The sequence below is a fragment of the Eretmochelys imbricata genome, chromosome 9, assembly GCF_965152235.1.
Source record: "Eretmochelys imbricata isolate rEreImb1 chromosome 9, rEreImb1.hap1, whole genome shotgun sequence".
Taxonomy (NCBI): Eukaryota; Metazoa; Chordata; order Testudines; family Cheloniidae; genus Eretmochelys; species Eretmochelys imbricata.
Genome location: NC_135580.1, coordinates 12,989,101 through 13,012,446, shown reverse-complemented (window position 1 = coordinate 13,012,446; position 23,346 = coordinate 12,989,101).

Genomic DNA, 23,346 nt, shown 5'->3' with positions numbered 1-23,346 from the left:
CTGTCTTATTATCTATCCCTTTCTTAATGATTCTGTTCGCTTGTTTGACTGCTACTGCACATTGAGTGGATGTTTTCAGAGACCTATCCACAATGACTCCAAGATCTTTCTTAAGTGGTAACAGCTAATTTAGACCCCATCATTTTATATGCATAGTTGGGATTATGTTTTCCAATGTGCATCACTTTGCATTTCTCAACATTGAATTTCATCTGCCATTTTGTTGCCCAGTCACCCAGTTTTGAGAGATCCCTTTGTAGCTCCTCGCAGTCTGCCTGGGAGAATGAAAAGCCCTCTGATCTAAACCCTCCTGAACATGGGAGTTAAAACTCCAGATCTGTATCTTAATTTTCCCAAATGTCAGTAAACTCACACTCATACATTATAAGGATAGTGTAAAGTTGTGAACTTGGATCTAAAGGTTGTGTTTTAGACCCATCCTTCTTTGCAAGCTATTCTTGGCTTGCTGGATACTTAAGTAGTTCCAGTTCCAGAATTCAGCACCCTTTTCTTTATGATTTCATAAAACCAGTGATCATACTCAACCCTTTAAGAAAAGCTTCTCCTAAACACCTGAGGTCCACTGGAGTTCAAATCCCTATACAGTCACACTCCGGTCTGTAAAGAAAGTGTGCCACAGACACAATTACTGCCAAAAATCTTACGCTAATGCATGTGTGCCCTTCAGAAGCCAGGACTAAAACCGGAGTCTTTCTGCTCCAGTACTGTAGGCCTCTGCTACCCATACTAAAAGAAAATCCCTATAGGCTACAACAGTAAGCCAGATCCTCTTTGTGAGCTACGCACTAGATGGCAACATCATTCTCTTAAAGCAATAGCTAAATAGAAATGTCTCCATGAATTTGCTTTACAAATAAATAAAAGTGTGTGTATATATTTTACACACACAGAGTTTTTGGAATCCATACACAACTTAAGGTACAGCTACACTGCAACTGGGGGTGTGCCTGCAGCAGATCTACCTGAGCTAGCTTTAATCTTGCTAGGTTGGGTACCAATAGCTGTGAAGCCATAGTAGCCTGGATTTCAGCCTGAGTTAGTGCTCAAGTAAGTACCCAGGGTTCTGGCCAGGCTTGTACAGTCTGTGCTGAAGCTCGTACTGCCACAGCTTCACGGCTATTGGTTCCCACACTTGCTAGATTAAAATTAGCTCAAATATGTCTACATATGCTGGAATCACACCTCCAATTGCATACCCAGTACCGTGCCAGTGTACAAGAGTCAGAAAGTGAAATTGGCTATAAACAGATGACAAAATGGACCAGCCTTCTTTCACCATCCATTTTTATACTTTATTTGCTTTGAGTGAAGTGACCCAGGAAACCAAAATAGAATACATGGGAACAAAGAAATTGGAGATCACTGTGGCCCTGCACCTTGTGCAGTCATTTGCACCAGTGCAAAATGGGTGTCAAATGCTACCCAGTCAGAATGGCAACATTTTGCACCCGTTTTGAACTGGTATAAATGGTCTATGCAAAGTGCAGAATGGTGAATGAGGCCCCAATTTTTAAAAAATTCAATTTTAATATTGTAAGGTGATGGCAGTGCATTTAAAAAACTGTACATGTTTTTATTCTTCACGGTGTCCTTTCAATCCTGTTTAAGTAGCTAGAGCTCATGTTGTTATCCACTTTTCAAGTCATGGATTACATGCAGGACAGTCATTTTTCATGGGAAAGCATTTCCTTACCACTGTGTTGTGCAGCCGCTGTTTCTTGGCAAGAGGTAATTTCAGTGGAATTAAATAGCTCCAGAGAAATTATACCAGTTTTATGGCATATTGCAAGAGATAGTGTGTATTAAAAACTAGAGTAATGACAACCTACTTCATAATGACTGTTCACAGGTAGTTGAAATTATACATTTCTTTTAATCCAGACAGAGTTTTGACCATCTCTGCCGCATTTATTTCCCATGTTTCAAGATCAGTAGTTACTCCTTTCAAAAACATAATGAATGTCACATTGGATTATACAACCTAGCTACATCTGTTCTCTCTTGTTTTCTAGAAATTACATTCACTGTATTTCACAGCAGGAACTCACAATCAAGATGCTGACTATTGCTCCATGATAAATGTCACAGATGAAGAAATGGTCCAGTGCCAATGTCATTATCACAGTTCTGGCACATCTCCTTGAACAAGGTCTCTTATTGCTCATTGCTTTAATTGGACAAAGGTAGCAAATGCTCTTTCAGAATCAAAAACTTTCAGCCAATACAATATTTGTATGAATCAGTTGAAAAATAATGTTGCAACTGTCTTAATTTACCTAGTACATTTTCCTTTTCAGTTTTTTCTTTGAAAATCTTTTTTTAAAACCACTACTAATCATCATAATGCTTTCTTTCTTTAGGTGTTTACAGATTTAGAACTCACATAGGTGAGTAAATTTAAACAGGTTAGTATAGCATTATACTCAGTGGGTCTACTTGCATGAGTAAAGTGCTGCATTCAGGCTTTTAATACACAAGATGTTTGCACTCACTACTGAAATGCAACCTCCTCTGGGATGAAATGTGCAGTTTAAAAAATACACAGCAAAATTACAGTTTAGTTTTAAGGCTTGGTCTCGCAAAGATTTACATACAAGTAACTTTTCCTCACGTTAAGTTCATGAAGAGAAAGTTACTCACACACGTAAGTGTCTGCAGGGTCAGGCTTTAAGATAGGAACAAGGAAAGAATACTGGACCAAGTTCTTCAGTCCACCCCTCTGATCCTGAGCAGGATTAAAGACAGTCAAGTCTCTCAGCACAAATCAGAGTAGTTTGAAGGCTGCCCTGAATTATGCCATGGGCCATTCAGACAGCTGGGGACCAAACAAATGCTGGGGTGCCCTGACCACTCATTTTCCCTGGACATGCTCCCTATATTGAGGTGCAGGGTGGAGGTTGGTGTAGGTAACCAGGGGTATCCCTAGCTAGAGGGAATCACACCAGACCCCGATCTGCTAGCTTCTAATGGACCAGAGAATCTGGCCAGAATTGCGGTAAACAGCATAAAACTACTGAGGGATATAATCTGAATTGGGCTGCGGAGTTGTTAGAGATCCCAGATGCTCAGAATCTAATTCCCTAAGCTGGGAGGAGAGGTAGATATGATGGAGTGTAGGGATAGGGTCCAGAGTGACCTAAACTAGAGGACTGGGCCAAATGAAATCTGATGAGGTTCAACAAAAACAAGTGCAGATTTCTGCACTTAGGAAGGAAGAATCCCATGCACTGCTACAGGCTGGGGACCGACTGGCTAAGCAGCAGTTCTGCAGAAAAGGACCTGGGGATTACAGTGGATGAGAGTCAGCAGTGTGTCTTTGTTGCCAACAAGGCCAATGGCATATTGGGCTGTATTAGTAGGAGCATTGCCAGCAGATCGATGGAAGTGATTATTCCCCTCCATTCAGCACTGGTGAGTCCACACCTGGAATATTGTGTCCAGTTTGGTTCCCCCCACTACAGATGGGATGTGAACAAATTGCAGAGAGAGTCTAGCACAGGGCAACAAAAATTATTAGGGGGCTGGGGCACATGACTTACGAGGAGAGGCTGAGGGAACTGGGATTATTTAGTCTGTAGAAGAGAAGAGTGAGGGGGGATTTGATAGCAGCCTTCAACTAGCTAAGGCGGGGTTCCAAAGAGGATGGAGCTCAGCTGTTCTCAGTGGTGGCAGATGACAGAACAAGGAGCAATGGCCTCAAGTTGCAGTGGGGAAGGTCTCGGTTGGATATTAGGAAACACTATTTCACTAGGCGGGTGGTGAAGCACTGGAATGGGTTACCTAGGGAGGTGGTGGAATCTCCATCCTTAGAGGTTTTTAAGGCCCAGCTTGACAAAGCCTTGGCTGGGATGATTTAGTTGGTGCTGGTCCTGCTTTGAGCAGGGGGTTGGACTAGATGACCTCCTGAGGTCTCTTCCAACCCTAATATTCTATGATCTCAGCTTCACATCTCATCCAAAAGATGGTGGGTAACATTTTTGAAAGCACCTTAAGTTCCTAAGTCCCATTTTCAAAATTGACATTTCCCAAAGGGGAGGAGGGGCGGGAATATAGAAGGCCAGATCTAGGCACTTTTTTTCCTGACCTCTTCATCCTTTGCAAAGGTTTCCAAATAGGGAGGTGCCTGTAGCCATCCAATCCAGGCCTAAAATTAAAATTTATACAAAAAGTAGATTGCAAGGAGGTGGACCAAAGGGCTTTTTATCACCAAGACTTAATGTAGTTTCTCCATTGAAGTGTAGTCTTTATATCCCCAACATATGCACTGGGTTTAACAAAGTATGGGAGATTCTTCACTCTTGAGAAACTCCCTGTGATGAAAAGTAAGATCAATGCACAGTACATCTCTGGTTACCATTTGTTATGTACTCAATGCAGTGCTCACTCTGCCAGAAGTACAGTAATAATTGCTTCATGTCCTTTGACCCTTATTGAAAAGGTTGGCCGTGCTTATGATTGTTTGTACCACCCTTACCCTCATGGTAAACAACAAGTTTCTCTATAATTGTACTGACAGTTCTCCAAATAGTCTTCACTTTCTTGCCATAGATTTTGTAAGCTGAAAGCTGATACTGAAATTCTTATTTATCTCTGTCTATGAACTATGGGATTTTTCCTTAAAGAAACAGGCAATTATTTTAAATGGGGAATGCTCTGAAGAGAGGCAAAAGTCAGTTCAAAGTTCTTTTTTCAATCAGGAACACAATCCTCCTTGCGGTGACAGAAACAATTTGATACTCCAGCAAAATGAGAACAAAAGATGGTTGAGATTTTTGAAAACCATCTATAGGATTTAGACATACATCTCCCATTAAGATAGTAACAAATCTGGGAAATCCAGGACTCCCCTTAGCCAGCTTTGCTTCATTGTCTTGTGAGAGATCTACATATGCTTTCTGTCCCTTGTGCATATTGCAGTAATTATGCTCAAGCTGTTACAAATTTTTTTCTACAAAGGAAATATCCTGAGTAAATACCTGACCCTGTGGCCAATATTCACAATTGCTATGTCAATTCTGTTTAATAAACATAAAGGTAGCTGTTGTCATCATTATGTATCTTTCAATTTGACTAACAATATAAAGGATGTATTTAACAGATAAGATAAAACTACAGGCTAACTGGGTATACTTGTCACAAATCATAAAGGAGAAATGGAGCATACATGTGTTTCATATTGACTTGCTATACTTCCTGGATGTTCTATGTAGGCCTATTGCTGGAATTAAATTCTTAGCAGATTAAATTTCCCCCACTTCATTTTATTGCCAAAGAATATTTGTCAAGTCAACTTCAGCAACTGTGATGTATACAAAGGTTTAACAAGCAAGAGCCTGAAAACAATATTGAGAGAGTAGGATGGTTCAGTGGTTAGGGTACTAGCATGGGACTCAGGATGTGCAGCTTCAGTTCCTGCTTTGTTCCACTACAAACTTCCTGTGTGATCCTGAAAGTCAGTTGAAAGGAATTCAGGTGTCTTAAAATGCAAATACTCAAGATATTTCAATGGGAGTTAAGTGCTTCTCAAATCCTGCTAGGCTCCCACCTGCATCTTTAGATGTCTAAATACCTTTTAAACGCTGGCTCTTAGGGTACATCTATACTGCAGTTCAAGTGGGGTTGCAGATTGGATAGACATACCAGCCCCGGCTTTACTCTATTGAGTGTAGCTAAAAATAGCAGCCGAGATGCAGAGCCTGGTGTACACAGGCTAGCAACTGAAGTATGTACCCAGGGTTCTGGACTGGATTGTACAGCACACACTGAAGATGCAACAGCATGGATTTCAGTTCTTTATAACTGTGCTAGCTAAAGTAAAACCTAATGCAGGCCTGCCTGCCCAAGATGCGATGACACCACCGATGGCAATGCAGACATACTAAATCTCTCTATGGTTTAGTTTCCCCATCTGTAAAATGGGAATAACCGCACTTCCCTACCTCACAAAGCTGGCGTGAGGATAAATACATTAAAAAAAGGGATAAATACATAAAGTGAGGCACATGATGTGAGCTGTAGAAATACCTAAGACTGATATGGAAAAGCAACATTACAGCCATACACAGTAAATCATGAATTTCTTATAACTCACCATCTTGAGTAAAAACAAAGAAAAAAAAAATCAAAGAAGTCAGCAAATAGAGTCCAAAGAAAATTATAGGACACTATAATCATTACTATATAAGGAAACTTTTCTATATGCATGAATCATTGTGTCTTCTACCATGTTGTCCATTAAAAAATATCTGATCTTTGGTCATAGAAAATGGTCACTCAAAAGCTCAGGGATTTGACTCATCTTTTCTAAAGGACATTGATAGGGTGCAGGGGCCGGGGAGAAGAACAATAAAACCACCATATTTGTCTTTTCAGTCTTACTATGTTTTTACTATTACTGCTTTTGAATGGGATGTTTTTGGCCATTTCAAACTAAGTTTAGATTTTTAAACTTAGTTTGCATCACAGCAAGTACTCGCCTCAAAACTAGTATTCCTATTTTCCTTCTTGCTTCCTACTCTCTCCATGGTCTCATTTCTTGCCCATTTTTTCCTTCTACTTCACAGGCTTATAAGAAATTCACTTGACCTCGTCACTTTTCTTCCCTTCCTTTACTGCTATTCCCATGGCTGTAACTCTACCCATCACCAACCCTACAATATTTCCACAATTTGTCTTCACCCTTTCATTCTGCTTTATGCCAAAATCTTTACTTGTTCATGCTTTAGTTACTTCCCTTTTCCAATTCCTGAAGTTACCTTTTCCATGGCTGCTTGAAATCTCTATCCTCTAAACCCCAGGGAGATCACTCCTGATCTCCCATGAAGCAGGACTATGTCAGCCCAACTTCTTTACTGACTCCTTATCCATCACTGAATTTGATTCAAGAGTTGCCCTCCTAGTGTTCAGAACTTGCCATGGCCTTGCCCTACTATATACACCTCTCTGATCCCATACCACTGCCTCCACCACCCCCAAGGCAAGTGAAATTCACCCTTTACAGATGCCAGCAGCACATGGTCTATGTCCAAATGCAGTTCCATTTACACCTTTTTTCAGTGACTTAAGCAACACAAGGGCTTTCTAGAGCCCTTTCAGGTTCTTAAGAGAAGAATTTTAATTAAAGAAAAGGTAAAAGAATCACCTCTGTAAAATCAGGATGGTAAATACCTTACAGGGTAATCAGATTCAAAACACAGAGAGTCCCTCTAGGCAAAACCTTAAGTTACAAAAAGAGACAAAAACAGGAATATACATTCCATTCAGCACAGCTATTTTACCAGCCATTAAACAAAAGAAAAACGAATGCATTTCTAGCTAGATTACGTACTAACTTTTTACAGGAGTTCTGAGCTGCATTCCTGATCTGTTCCCAGCAAAAGCATCACACAGACAGACAGACCCTTTGTTCCTCCACCCTCCAGCTTTGAAAGTATCTTGTCTCCTCATTGGTCATTTTGGTAAGGTGCCAGCAAGGTTATCTTAGCTTGTTAACCCTTTACAGGTGAAAGGGTTTTGCCTCTGGCCAGGAGGGATTTTATAGCACTGTGGACAGAAAGGTGGTTACCCTTCCCTTTATATTTATGACAGATGCACAAAATGGCACCAGGTCACATCACCCATTCCCCTGTGCCACTTCCTCTTGTTAAATGCTTCCTTGCAAACCTTCCTCACACTTTACCTGGAGTTGCACTTTAAATGATTTTGTAACACTATAGATCACAAAAATCACTGGATCATATGCTTCCCTCAGTTACAACTGTGCAACCCTATTGCCTGAAATGCAGTTCCATGAATAAAAATATGAGAAGCAGTCAGCCCATTATATTGTATGAGTGATTTAAAAGAATCCCACAAATATTTTAGCATGGCAACGATTGCCAAACCCACATTTTTCAGCAGTGCAGTGTACTAAAATTATTTTTTGTCTCAAAGGCACAGGTGTAAATATGCACACTATGGATGACTGACACAACTGTCTTGAACCTCAACATGAACAAACCAAATGTACATTTTGGCAGCTTCATGTGAGCTTGGATAAGCACCTCACCTATGTCATCCACATTCGGATCTGGTCCATTGAATGCTCCCATACATTTGTTGCTATCCCATCAATTCCATCCAGGTTTCAACTGCTCTGATTGCCACCGCTGGGTTGACTGCTGAAATCTTGTGCATGCCAAAACATACCACACAGAGAGAAAAAAAGCAACCCAGGATGTTCTCTTGTGCCCCGCTCTGACCTGGGGAAGCCATGTTTGAGAATTAAGCCAGCCCAACAGATTTGCGTTGGACTTGCTAACACAATATAGCTGCCATAGAACTGCCTGGGATAATAAACCAGACCTTGCCTTTGGGTCTCTGGAGGGAGGGAAAAAGAGAAGTATACTTGTATCGGAAGGAAAAGGCAGCAAGGACAGAATCAGGTTCACTGTGGAAAGGAAAGTGTTACATCCTCCAGAAAGTTAGTTGTAATATGGGAGGAGGACTGTAGAGTTAGGGAGCTAGTCGAGAAGATGGTCAGATGTAGTATATAGGAACAGGGCAGTGTCTTTTTAAACAGTGTGGGAGTCCTCCTGATATACACTATCTTCTATGTTGTAGAACCGCCTCCTCCTCATCACAGAAGCTAGGCCTTGCACATTTGTGTATATTTAGTAAAAAAAAAAAAAAAGTTATTTGGCACCAGCTTTACCCATGTGGTTTCTCATATTGTTTTTTGTTATGTAAAGAGCAAAAGACACAAAACCGGAGAAAGAAAAAAAAGTCAGAGAAAGAGCCGGGACCAAGAAAAAGGCAAGTAGCGAAGACATCCAAAGTTTCAGACAAACTTTCCATTAGCAACTTAACACTTTAGGACTTGTCCCAATTGAACCAAATGTCGAAACCTTTAGCTGTTAACACATCAATTGCATTGACCCCATTCTGTCCGTATGTTCAAGCACTTTGGAAATATTAGCAACATATACCTTTTTAAAACAAATGTTCACCTCCTTTTGGTTTTAAAAGGAAGAAATTGGGATGATTAGCTCTTCCCCTAAAATTGGTTAATGTGTCTCTTCCACCAGTATTGTGCAGATGTATTATAATGACCTGTCAGAGTGACAGTGCTGTGGTTATGTAGTAAAATAAGGGGGTATTGGAAATTATAGCTTCTGAAATATTTGGAGTAGGCCCAATGAATCTCAGGTCTGTTAAGGTTCCTCAGGCCTTTATTTTTAACTAATTATTTCTGTCATTTTGGCCACCCATTTGGGGCAGTCTTTGAAGGAGAGGAAGCATTAAAACTAACTATGCCTCCTTGAAATACAAATATTCACTTTTGGAAATGTAAAAGGACAAAGGGCAGAATAGACTTACTGGCAAAAAAGCATGAAAGGAAAAGATACATGCTGTGTCATGCAGCCTGCTCTTAATGAGGCCACTGAATAAAGTGATATGTTGTGACTAACATTAGCTTCCAATATGCTCCACTGAAGTGAAGACTTGGCTAGCTTTGTTGGGTTGCCCTCAAAGTTATACAAGTATGATAGAATTCTAAATATGTAGTACTAGAAATAAAGACAGACAAAAGAGTATATAGGTATTGTAAAAAGGTATGAACATCAGTTCCATGCTGTTGAATTTCACTCTGTAACAAATGCAAGGCCAAAGTGCTAATTATTTCAGGCCGGTACAGGACAAAGAGTCTGTGCTGGAAAGAGATAAGAACTTTGAGGAAACAATGCTGTTCTTTAAAACAACACCCTGATGCTCTTCCCCTGCGGGAGCCCCTTGTCATGCCTATGTAAATCTTGGTATCCAAAGAGGGAAAAATAGATAGTGGGATAAAACTTGTTAAAATGAATCAAGAGTCATAGATTGTGTTGTTAAGTAAAAGAATGAATGAGTGCATGGAATGGAGATCCTGAAGCAGGGAAATAATTGGCTAGTAAATCGTGCCAGCCTAATCCTAAGATATCGATGGGCCGAAGAATATGCAAAGTGGAGATAAGCGGATGACCCCCAGAGGGCAAACCGGAATCCACTCAAAACGCATCAAGGAAGAACAAGAAGATAACACCTAGCCATCACGGAGCTGTCATGGATGTACCACCTGCTGATTGATGGGCATCTCAGTTGTAAATTCAACATGATGAAGCAACTTCCATAGACTTGTATCGAACCAGAGACCTATAAAAATTGGGTCCAGGGATTGTGTTCTTTGAGTCTGGTTCTACGATCACCCTCCAGGAGCATCGGATGCACATCTGACAACGACTCGGCTCCACTCTCGTGTCCAGGCCACCTGGCCAGTGACTTGGCACAAGCAACATCTAGGCTGGTAACTATAACAACCTTTATGTAGAACCTGTGTGTGAATGTCTGTGTCTGTGAATGGATCTATATAGAAATTGCATATAGGAATATTTTGTTGTATTTACAATAAATGTGGCAATTTGCCTTGTCCCTCTTACAAGATCCTGGTGGTATCATTTTTATTAGTGTAACAGCTTGACCTGCTACTTGACATCCCATTGGGGTTTTTTTGTTTTTTTTTTTTTTAAAATGGAGAGCACTTTAAACTGTGGTTTTATTCTTCCTTCAGTGCCAAACTGTACAACTCTCATTAACATGGCTGCTATTGACTTTAATGAGATTCACACGGCTAAATCAAGCACAAACTCTCCGACCATCACAAATTCTTGGTCCCCTGAACATAGCTCAAATAACAGATGTGCAGAGATCTTTGAAAGGGTTAGATCCCTACCTCACACACCAGTGCGGCTGCCCAGGCAACAACAACGGTTGCTACTTTGGCCCCACAGAGCCGTGGCAGATTCTCAACGGTCCCCACTCTACAGCCGAGAGCAGCCTCTATATGCAGCTTACCTGCAGCCCATTCCCCACCACCTCAGCCTCATGCGGCCAAACTATGGTAGCTCTGCTGTTTTTAAAGATTTCATGCAATAACCAGTATGTGAAGCAGAACTGTGAGGGGAGAGGCAGGATCTTCCCTCAAAAATAAATAAAAGCTTACTACAGTGAGGCTATGATTACACATGGGCACATGCAGGGTTAACTTCCAGGCACAAAGGTCCTCTAAAAGCAGTAGTTCCATGTGCCTTGTGCACTGGTTCCCTTACTTGAAAGGAAATATAGTAAGAAGACACAGAGTGTGGGCCTATCTCCTCATACTAATGATGGAGTTAGCTATATTCCCCCTCTTAGGTCACACTTCTGCTACCAAGCAGTAGCAGCTTAGCACCAGAACATTAACACAGGACTGGATTCCACTATACAACTGCCTTTCTCCCTCAACCCCTTTCATAGATTCCAAGGCTAGAAGGGACCCAGTGTGATCATCTAATCCAGGGGTGGCCAACCTGTGGATCCAGAGCCACATGCGGCTCTTCAGAGGTTAATATGTATCTCCTTGCATAGGCGCCAACTTTCCAATGTGCTACAGGGTGCTCACTGCTCAACCCCTGGCTCTGCCCCAGGCCCCAGCCGCACTCAACTCCACTCCTTCCCCCAAGGCCCCTGCCCCTTCACCTGAGTCTGCCATGCCCTTGCTCCTTCTCCTCTCCCCCCACGCCCCCGAGTCTCCTGCACACCACAAAACAGCTGATCACGGCAGGCGGGAGGTGCAGGGATGGAGGGTTAGGTGCTGATCGGCGGTGCTGCAGCGCGGGAGCTGACAAAAGGCCGCTGATGTGTTACTGTGGCTCTTTGGCAATGCACACTGGTAAATTCTGGCTCCTTCTCAGGCTGAGGCTGGCTACCCCTGATCTAATCTGACCTCCTCTATAACACAGATCATAGAACTTTCCCAAAATAATTTCTAAAGCAGACTTTAGAAAAATAGCCAATCTTGATTTAAAAATTCACAGTGATGGAGACTCCACCACGACCCTTGGTAAATTGTTCCAATGGTTAATTATTGGAACAATCCCCTCGTTTTTAAAATTGTACACCATATTTGTCTATCTTCAACTTCCAGCCACTGGCTTGTGCTATACTTTTTCTCTGCTAGATTGAAAAACCTATTATTACCTATTTGTTCCCCATGAAGGTGTGCATAGACTGTAATCAAGTCACCCCTTAATCTTCTCTTTGTTAAGCTAAATAGATTGAGCCTCTTGAATCAACAAGGCTCATTTTCTAATACTTTAACCATTATCCTGGCTCTTCTCTGAACCCTCTCCAATTGCTCAACATCCTTCTCAAGTTGTTGACACCAGAACTGGACACAGTATTCCAGCAGTGGTTGCACCCGTGCCAATACAGAGATAAAATAACCTCTGTGTTCCTACTTGAGCTTCTCCTGTTTATGCATCCACCGAACACATTAACCCTTTTGGCCACAGTGCAGAGAGTTCATATTCAGCTGATTATCCATCACAACCCCCAACATTTTTCAGTCACCGCTTCCCAGGATAGAGTCCTCCATCCCCAGTGTATGAGTAATGCTGCTCCTGCACTGCCTCCAGTGTGTGTGTGTAGCCCACCGCAGGAGCGTGGTGGATCTTTGTCTTTCTTTCTAGTGGCTTGTCCAGAGAAGCAGTAGAGCATCATGCTTTTATCTGCCAGTGTTGCAGCATCAAGTCCCATTGTCAGCCCAAGGTGCAGGTTGAAAAGACATACATAATTGTTGAGTGCTGTATGCAAAATGAGGATCTGGTCTCAGTGATCTACATTAATTTCTTAGGAAAGTGAATTTTTCTCTACAGAGAGAGGCAGCTGCAACTTGTATGTGTGAACCTGAAAAGGTTCAGGGATTTGCCTTTGATAATTGTGCAAGCCACCTGGCTCTACCAAAAAATGGGCTGAAAAATCTCCGGAGAAAAACCTTAAATGAGGCTAGGCCTGTCCAGATACACCAGAAGGTGGATGGGAAAGGGGCCAGAAGAAGCCATTTCTTTGCCTGTGCATCCATACAAGATAAAGCTATATTCTGTATGTCTGCTGCCCCATCAGTTGGCTGGCAGAAGAGTGTTGCCAGCAATACTAACTGGACCCAAAAGGGGATGTATCTGGGGAGGAGGTAGGTGGATCCATGCCTTTCCCCAAATTCTGGCAAGCAAGGGAAGGATGCTGGGGCACATGAGGAGCATGCTTTAGTAAAGGCATAGCAAGATCCATGATACCCAAGCACCACTGGAGGAGAAATGCTTTACTCAAGCACAGTGCTCCCAGGCACAGCTGCCAAAGCACCATCCCTCTTAGTCCTGCCTTAAGGGGAATCATTTAACCCCTGGCATTTTACCCTTTTTGATTTTAGCTAGAACCAGAAGGAGGAACAAAGACACATGAACTGATGGAACAAAAGTCTTTAAAAGTTACCCCAACATTTATGAGCCTAAAAAACAGAGGGGAGATAAAATTTAAAGCCAAGTTTTATGGGGCTTTTAATTTTATCACCATCCCAGTACAGAAAAACAGTCTAGTGCACAACAGCTTAGCCCTTCAACAGAAAACAATATATCGTCAATCTGGAACCTGCTGGAGTAGCTCTGTCTCATTTAGGCCCACATAAAATCTCTAGGATTGATGGTTACACATGCACCATATATTTTTCCCCATATTTATTTTCAAAAATTCATTTACACATTAAAAAGCCTCTTCCATTGTCTCTTTGCCATTTCTGTGTCACAATATAATTGCCTATTTCTTATGCTACAATTGATCACTCTACACAGAGTAAGGAAAGAAAGTTGAAACCCCTCAGTATAATGGAAATGCTTGTCTAAAGACATGATCACAGGAAGGCCCATCAAGGAACCACTGGATGGTCTCATTCTCGTGAAAGAGAGATTCAGCTTTGTGTTACAAAGGGGATTTGGGAGGGAAATATCATGTGAATGAGACCTGCAGCCTAATTAAATGAATATATTAAAGGTTTCTGCTTCTGACAAGGGAGAAGTAGCTGTCATTCTCCTCAGCACTTTGTGAATTAAGTTGCTGTCCTTCATTATCCCAAAGATTTTTATTACTCTGTTTTTTGTGAGTGCAGCGAGCTAGAACAGCAGAGATAATAGGTTATTATAGGAAAATTTGGCTTTGACATTTATATGATAAATTTGGAGTCAATTAGATGAAAAATACTCCATTAGATAAAGTGAGTGTACCAATTACTTCAGTGAAGAGCTATTGCTAATAATATAATTGAAATGTATAGAGTGCTGGGCACAGCCCTCTGGAAGTTGATTGTATAAATGATGGTAATAACAGACATGTAAATATTTTAGTTCCTAGCCATTTTCAGGCTGTTTGTGGAGTTTTCATAGTAGGAGTCTATTTCCATACAGATGTTAAAAACCCACCCAGTAATTAGCTATGAAAAGCTTGTGATCCGTCAGATTTTCTGGGGTAAATTTTTACAAAATAAAAAAAAAAAGCAGCTGTTTTCAGTACCACTTACATGCTACTTCATGCAAATGAAACAAGTATGGGCGGCAATTAAGCCACATTCTCCCCCTTTGCCCCTGGAAAAACCCAACAGCCCAGAAAATGACATTTTCTTAACTGGAAGAATGAATCACAACAACAACTAAATATAAACAGAGTAATAGGATGAAATTAAGAAAGGGAATATTTTGCTGAGTACTAGGAGGGGAGAGGCTTTTTGACAGCAAGATGTATTAAACTGTGAAATAGCCTCCCCGTGGAACTGGTAGAAGCCCCAAAACTTGAGACATTTAAATATGAAATTGGACATCACACTAGAATATATATATATGACAGAAAACAAGCCCATGTTAGCTGACAGGATGGGTGGGTAGGGACTTAATAAACAGCTTCCATTTCAAATTCTGATTGCAATGAACATTTATTGATTCAGATACTACAGTGATGACAGCCATATAAGTAGCTGCTGTGCTGAGACCAATGCCTATCATACCAACCTAGATTGCCTCGTTTCCTGGCACTCCCGCCATCTGTCTATCTCCATCTGTTGTTTCTTGTTTTACACTGAGATTGTGAACTCTTTGGGGCAGGGACTATCATGCCTTTTAGTTCTGTGTTTGTATAGTGCCTAGTACAATGAAGTCCTGCTCCATGAACTACTGAGCAACCTGAATTCCACCCTTCTTCCATGATTGCATGGAAACTTGAAGGCCGCATCTGCTGACTTGGGGCTAGTTTATGGCTGGCCCTGAGCAGGTGTTCTAGAGAGGAATGGCAATGAACGTCTCCTCCACCAGCAGCACACCTATGCAAGAGGCAGCCATAATCCTGCTGCAGAGCACTAGGAAGAACAAGGAGGGAAGTCAACCAGCAAACTCTGCAGTGCTCCATGCCTCAAAGGGATATAGCTATGAACACTGAAGCGCGAGCAGGCCTAGAGAAAACCAGGAAATGCTTTCTATGCATTGTTATGGGAGCCATTGAATACTGTGGTCCCTAAGTACATACAGTTACAACTCCTCCCTTCACAGCACTCACATACTGACAATGCGCATTCAAAAGTGCTCATGTTTTTGCACATGGACAAAATGTTCAAGCCTGGTTGCCTTAAAGTTAGGCTTTCAAACCCACATTTAGGAACCGAAGTGGCTTGATTGTCAGAGTCCCTAAGCACTCAAATCCCACGGAAGTCTAGCTAGAGATGTTTAGCATCTTTGAAAAGCAGCTCACTTCTAACTTAAGTGCCTAAATACAGATTTGGGGTCCGAACTAGGGGCACCCAGGTTTAAGAATTTTGGCCATGGACTTTAGGCCCTATCTTTAAAGGCTCAAGCCTTTCTTGTACATTCAGTGTGGTATCCACAGAACAATGCTGAGCTCTTTAAGAGCACCATCCATTCTATACAGACATTCCACGCATAAAACTAACTGAAAGGAGAGAGGTTTCAGAGGGGTAGCCATGTTAGTCTAAAGAATTAATTTGCAAACTTGACACCATCAAATAGGCCTGAATAAAGACTGGGAGTGTCTAGGTCACTACAAAAAATAATTTCCCCTCTGTTGATACTCACCCCTTCTGGTCAACTGTTGGGTATGGGCCACATCCACCCTAACTGAATTGACCTCGTTAGCACTGACCCCCCACTTAGTAAGGCAACTCATCTTTTCATGTGCTATGTATTTATACTTGCCTACTTTTTTTTCCACTCCAAGCATCTGGTGAAGTGGGTCATAGCCCATGAAAGCTTATGCTCAAATAAATTTGTTAGTCTCTAAGGTGCCACAAGGACTCCTCATTGTTTCTGGTGAAAGGAGAGAGCCATGGGAAGAGTCACATTGCAGCCAGCAAAAAAAAAAAAAAGGTTTAATTCTCTTTCACTAACAGATAAGCCAAGGCAGGAAAGAGAGATCATGAAAGCATCAACTAGCGCTGAATTTAAGGTTGTGTAAGTGCTTCCATTATTAACTCCGTCCCCTACTCTGTCATCACCTCTTCACTGAAACCTTGTGCTGCCTATTGAGAATTCTTCACTTGAAAATAAGAGACGTGTTACTCAGCATGACTTACCGCAGGAACTTCATACTATAAAAGAAGCCAGGCAACGTCCCAAATCATTTCCTGCTGGTTTGCTAATCCTTTCTTCACTTTCTCCTCCACATATTCAGATAATGGGACCTTGGACCGCCTTTACAGCCAGAGTAACACCTTTGGCTTCATTGAGGATATTTGTTGTTTTGCCTTTTCTAATGCTGGCTAGCTGTACATGCTTTCCAATACTTGATGGCACCACTGTTATTTAGCTCTACAACCAGAAGCATGACCTCAAATATGTCCTCACAAATTCAGCAACTATTCCTCCCAGCTCAAGTTCCTTCTTGACCCTACCTAACAAGGGAAAATCCTCAATTTTTCTGTTACGAACATCATCTCCCCCCATCTGACCAGCTCATCTGATGCAATCAGTGGGGTTTTTTTTCATAGATATTTAGGTCAGAAGGGACCATTCTGATCATCTAGTCTGACCTCCTGCACAACGCAGGCCACAGAATTTCACCCACCACTCCTGCAAAAAACCTCACACCTATATCTGTGCTTTTGAAGTCCTCAAATCGTAATTTAAAGACTTCAAGGAGCAGAGAATCCTCCAGCAAGTGACAAGTTGGTATCTGTTCTCCACTTCTTATGCTTATCCATGGCAAGCAATTCACATGCACCTTATAGAAAGTTGTAACTCCTACTAACAATCCAGCAATGCTTCGCAACAGCATAGCCAAAGACAGAAGTGATTGAAAATTAAATCATTAACAGTATATAGCAGCAGTTCTCAAACTTTAGCAACCCAAGGACCCCCATGATTTAAAATGTTTTGCAGACCCCCAAGCCAGCTTCTAATTTTCCCCAGGGTCATCAACCCCTGCTCAGCCCCAGGCTCCCCCACGACCTCTTTCCACCCCCTCGTCTGAGCACGCCCCATCCCCAGTCCTCTCCCTCCCAGTGCCTCCTGCATGCCACTGATCATCTGTTCCACAGTGTGCAGGAGGCACTGGGAGGGAGGAGGAGGAGTTGATCAGTGAGGCCAATGGCCCCGGACATGACTCGCAGACCCCCTGGAGTATCCTGGGGGTCTGCAGACCCCAGTTTGAGAACTGCTGGTATATAGGCTTTGGGGAGTTTCCTTACTGATCATCATCTGCTATTGCCATGTGCTGAGAACTTCCTAAAAGTTGATTCTAAATTATTGTCTCCTAAACGTTGTACATTGCCTGGGCAGCTGGTATATTGTTAGGAGGCATTTTTCACCCACCTTGCGCATTATTCATTAACACATGCAACAATGGACAAACATAGCTACGCTTTTGTTTCTTCCTTTGTAGCTTTAATGACCGAGTGCTCCATGCCAGAGCAGTTTAGGATTCTAAACAGCTTGATCTAAGGATTCCCACTTTAACATAGACCCACTTATCCTTAATGCTAAACCAGGGACTACTTGAAGAATACCATCGAGACAGCCTCTTAACTACGACTTATCTCCCTTTCACAAACAGCAAGAAGCATTCTCCACTCCAGGAACTAGCTGCTGTGTTTTACTCAGATTATTATTTTTCACCCACCCACTTGCAATGTGCAGCTGAATCTTTAAACATTTCATCTAACCTGCCGGACCTGGCTTTTTGGTGTATTGTTTTGAACTGGAACTCAGTGTTCCTGAATGGAATGCATCTTGCAAGGGGGAGGTCCCCTAAAAGCTTGAAGACTTTAATAGGAACAACAGCAGAGAGCACTATTCAGGTTAAATATTGCTGACTCTATTTGGCCCTTCAACAAAACTGATCTTGCTCAGTTCACTACCTCTAGGACCTCTGCCAAAGCAGGGTTTGCTGGAGTGCAATGTGCTTCGGTTATTTTTATTGTCACATAGGGAGCTTTTTCAGCACCAATGAATTATGGAAGATCTGATGAAGGTGGAAAATTGTATTTTTTACCACAAGGAATAGTGATACAAGACAAGACAAGACAACCTGCTCCTGTAGAAGCCATTGGAGCAGCACATCTATGTAGCAGTAAATGAATGACTAATTTCAGAGTTGAGAGCTGGGTGTTTGATGATTCATTTGTAAGCATTTTGATTAATCATTAAAATGTTTTTTCCATACAAGTCTGTCTATTTGTAACAATATTGCAGGATCCAGCTGAAAAACAGTGGGTCTGATTTTCCTCGTTTCTACTGGAGTAAAACAGGAATAACTCAATGGATTTACACCAGCGAAAGTGAGGCAAGAATCAGGCTCATTTACACCACTGTAAATCCAGAGTTATTCCTTTTGTCCCATTTTGTTTATTCAAGTTAAATTTTAAACAAACAAAATTTCCTAGAACTAAATAAGTCTCAAGAGCAGTCCCCCGCAACCCTTTCAATTTAACTTTCCCAAATACAAATCCTCAACAGTATATGCAGGATACTTACACTATGTCAGATACCGAGTTATTTTGTGTTCAGTAGCATTCCTAGTGTGGGGTATCCCTAAACATCTTTGAACTAAAACAATAAACGATTTATGGAACTAGTTGCTTTACCTTTTATGCTCCTTCTCAAAGAGGAGTCAAAATCATCTCTACTGGCCAGGCTTTCAAAAGGGTTCATCACAAGAGCTCCAAAGAAGAACAGGTGCTAGGTGTGGAGCGGAGTTGAAAATCCACTAGCTATCATCACCATCATCATTCAGAACAGTTTATTTCCTTCTTGCCTCCTTTAGAACTATCAAAGGCTCTATTTACCAGCACTTCTAGAGCTTCCTCCATAATACGCTGAGTTGCCTTCCAGCCAGGATCTCTGTAATCATTAGATAAATTGAACTGACTATAGAACGGATGTTTGTCTTTAAAACAAAAGAACTCTCCCAATAGCATATGCTGCCTTTTGCATCCCACGCTTATTTTATAAATACTTACATGTGTAGAGCACCTTGACTCCAAAAGATCTGAAAGTACTTTATAAAAATCTGAGAATACATTTCTCGCACCAGTGAAATACAGTCAATCTCTGGGGTGGAAGAGGAAAAAGCAGCATGAAACAAAGGTTTAGGACAGGAAGTGAAGAAAAATACCATAGGCAAAATTTTCAAAAGGACTTAAGTAATTGAGGAGCTTAAGTCCTTTTTTAAAAGTGATTTATGCCTTGAGGCCCCTTAGTCTCATTAAAAGTCAATATGATTTAGGCTCCTCAGTGCAAAAGTCACTTTTGAAAGTAGGATTAGGTGCTCTTGAAAATTTAACCTCATCTCAAGTTGAGCCCAAAACGGGAATGTAGGTAGGCAAAAAAAAATGCAAAGTTAGAAACGGATCACAACTCCACCACCTGTTTTTAGCAGTGCCATGGACTCTTTACCAATCACTATCGGTGAGGAACCTGGTAGATCACTTTAAAAATGGAAATTGCCACAGCACGATACCCTATAGTCCCCAAAGTGGGCCATTGTTTTGGCACCATCACTAAGCAAAGAGTAATACCTACCAAATTATCAATTCCACTTCCTGCAGCCTCTGGGTCTTCCTCTGGAAATCTCCAGTCAAAAGTGAAAAGCTGAAAAGTTCACAAGATGCCCACGTTTAACTAAAAACCTTCCACAGGATTTCCATTTTAATCAATGGAAGAGCTTCACAAAGTCTGTCTATACCGTTCTAACTAAGGAGTCTAAACTCCTAAACAATAAATATACAATCAAAAAAACTAAATTAAACACAGCCAGTAGCTCTTATGTCTCCAGAACATACTTTCCTTGCTTCTGGTCAACAAATCCTCTCTCCCTTCATCATGAGAGCGGCCTGGACAATTTTATAAAGGTTCTGGACCCAACTAGGCTTATCTGCAGCCAGTCACTTGAAATCAGGGACCCCCTCTGAGTTGAGAACATCTGAAAACCCAAGCAGGATTTAAGCCAAATAAAACCCCGTAGCACTCAGCAGAGCCACTTACTACAGACAATACAGGGACTTAGGTATGGGACACCCTCCTGGGGGCACCACCCCCTCTTAGACCCAGTCTTAGTTTCCTTGGTGGTTTTCTAAAGAACTGTTTTTGGTAGTGTAATGGGGTGCACTCACCTCTCATGAGCACCCCCTTTCTCAGTGCAGATGCCTACACACTCTGTGGTGGGTCTTCACAGACTCATCCCTCCAGCCACGTCATAGACAGTCTGTCTGTAAGATAAAAGCAAAACAAACCCCTTCCGGGGTACAAGTCCAACGGGGGCCTCTTCCAATGCCCTCCATGATGTCTTTCTCAAGTTGTTCCTGGAGGCACTGTCTTTGCCCTTTGAGGGCTTTTCTGGGCCCAGATCTTCAGTTGGGCCAGTAAAAGAGTTCAACAAATTTATTTGAGCATAAGCTTTTGTGAGCTACAGCTGTAGCTCATGAAAGCTTATGCTCAAATAAATTTGTTAGTCTCTAAGGTGCCTCAAGTCCTCCTTTTCTTTTTGCAGATACAGACTAACACGGCTGCTACTCTGAAACCTAAAAGAGTTCAGTCCCCCTTCTGTGGTACATCAAAGTCCAGGCCACTTTCCCAGTGGCTGATGGGGGAGACCCAGCCCCACCCTCTATTCTGGGTCCCAGCCCAGGGACCCTATAGAGAGCAGCCATGCCACGTCCTTTTATCTAAGCTGAATTGCTGCTCTAATTCCCTGGGCCACTTCCCCACAGCCCCATCTCATTCTTTGCCCTTGCCTCAGGATCTTATCCTGGTCTCACCAGACAGTCCTGAGTCTCACCAGCCAGTCCTGAACTCCTTCATATTTCCCCCAGCCACTGCCAGTACTGCTTTGTCCAGGGTCCTGTACCTCCCTCAGCCAGGCACACCATCCACACACCGCCAGCTCCAGCAATGAACTGAACTCCTTTTGCCCCTGCAGCTCTTCTTATACTAGCCTGCTGGGTCCTGATTAGCTGCTTCCCACACAGCCTCTCTAGGTACCTTGGAGGACCTCTCTGCTGCCCTTTTCTGGGGTGGGGTGTGGCAGGGCCATGAGGCCTCCAGCAGGAGGCCTCCTGATCTAGTCCACCATGTCACAGGCATCTACATAAAGTGTACAATTTGTAAACTGTATTTAATTCAGGAAATATTAACCAAAGAAAGCTAATCACAATCAGCTTTGCAGTAGAAACTGACGGCATGCTTTTATATGACTAAGCCTTCCTTGCCAGCCAACTTTTTTGAGCCCCACTCACCACTACAAAAGGCTCTGTTATTACCCTCATTATTACAGTAACACGGACTCCTGTAGTTAAGGCTGAGTTTCAGCTTCCATTCCATTCTCTCGACCCCAGCCTCAGCACTCTCGCCCCGCAGTTACTCGTAACTTTCTCAGATAAATTCCTTTGGGACTGAAATTTTCTGTGCTTGTTTTTCCTTACAAAAGTTAATATTGTTCTGAATGTTGTATTTCCTTGAGCTATGGATGGGAGGAACACCCCCCACGCACCCCTCACAAGTTCCAGTCAGAATCTGAATGTGTAACTACACAAATGATTGAACAAAACAAAACAAAAAAAACCTTCCAACTTTTCTTGTTTTATAGATCACAATGAGATCCATAGAACAAGCTATGGTTGAAGAAAACAAGTCCAATAGCATTAGTGGTATGTGTGCTTCGGCTGTTCCAAATCCATGTGACGAAGGAAGCATTCAGATGATTTCAATGGCTCCAGATCAAGAAAAAGGCCAAATTCTCTGCTGGAGTACACTGGTGAAGCTCTATTGAGTTCAATGGAGATATGCTGATTTACAACAGCTGAGAACCTGACCCAAAGGATTGGTTGGTTGGTTTGCTTACTCCAATAGGGCTCTGCAAGTCATGGGGGTATGCCTGTGTGAAACAGTTTACAAGAGCGGGGCCTGTGTGGGTATGTCTGTGCATCCCACAAGAGTGAGCCTCTCAGTCTGGGTCAACAGATTCGGGCTAGCAGAGCTCACATTAGCACTCTCAAAATAGCTGTGTGGACAGCACTCTGAAGTCAGCTCGAGCTGGAGCTTGGGCTCCGAAGCCCACCCCCTTCCCTAGACTTTAGGGCCGTGGCTCCAGTCGGAGCTGCAAATTCAAAGCACTGTCTACATAGCAATTTTGAGATCACTAGCATGAGCCCTGCTAGCCTGTTGACCCAGGCTGGGAGACTCACTCCCAGACTATGAATATAAGGAAAGGTGCATTTGGTCTCCTACCCACTCTAGGTCACCCACACTGGAGCAGCCATAACCTAGTGCTAAGAAAATCTCTATTTTTTTTTCTTTTCTGAGATAAGCACCATTGTAAACAACAAAAGGGGATATTTGGCAGTATAATCATATTTCAAATCCTCCTGTGATGCTTATTTGGGGCATATATAGAATTTATTTAAAATTACAGGGGGCCAAAGCTCAGATTTTTAAAGATATTGAGGCATTGCTGTGCTCAGCATTGCAATGCCTAACTGATTTAGGAGCCTACATTTCATTTTCAAAAGGGATTTAGGAACCTAGGATCCAAAATCCCAGGTGGTCAATGAGAATTAGGCTCTTAAGTGTCTTAGCCACTTTTGAAAGTGAAACTTCGGGGTTGCAACACTGAGCGGAGCAATGCCTCCGTACCTTTAAAAATCTGAGCATCGGTCCTTATTTGGTGAAAACTTCACTGACTTCAAGCACAGTTTTGCCAGGAAAAGATGACTGGCATTTGGCCCTTGATTGTTGCTAACAACATGGCATAATTTTGTTCCATTTTTACTTTTGCAAAGAGCTTTTTAAAAAATCAGTTTAATGTCGAATTCTGTTACCTAACGGACATGACTGACCATGAAAGGATTTTTTAAAAATTAAGTTCCTATGTTGTCATTTTAGGCTATATGAAGATTATCTCTTTCAAGATCACTTACCACAACCCTTATACCCAATATTGGCTTTGATG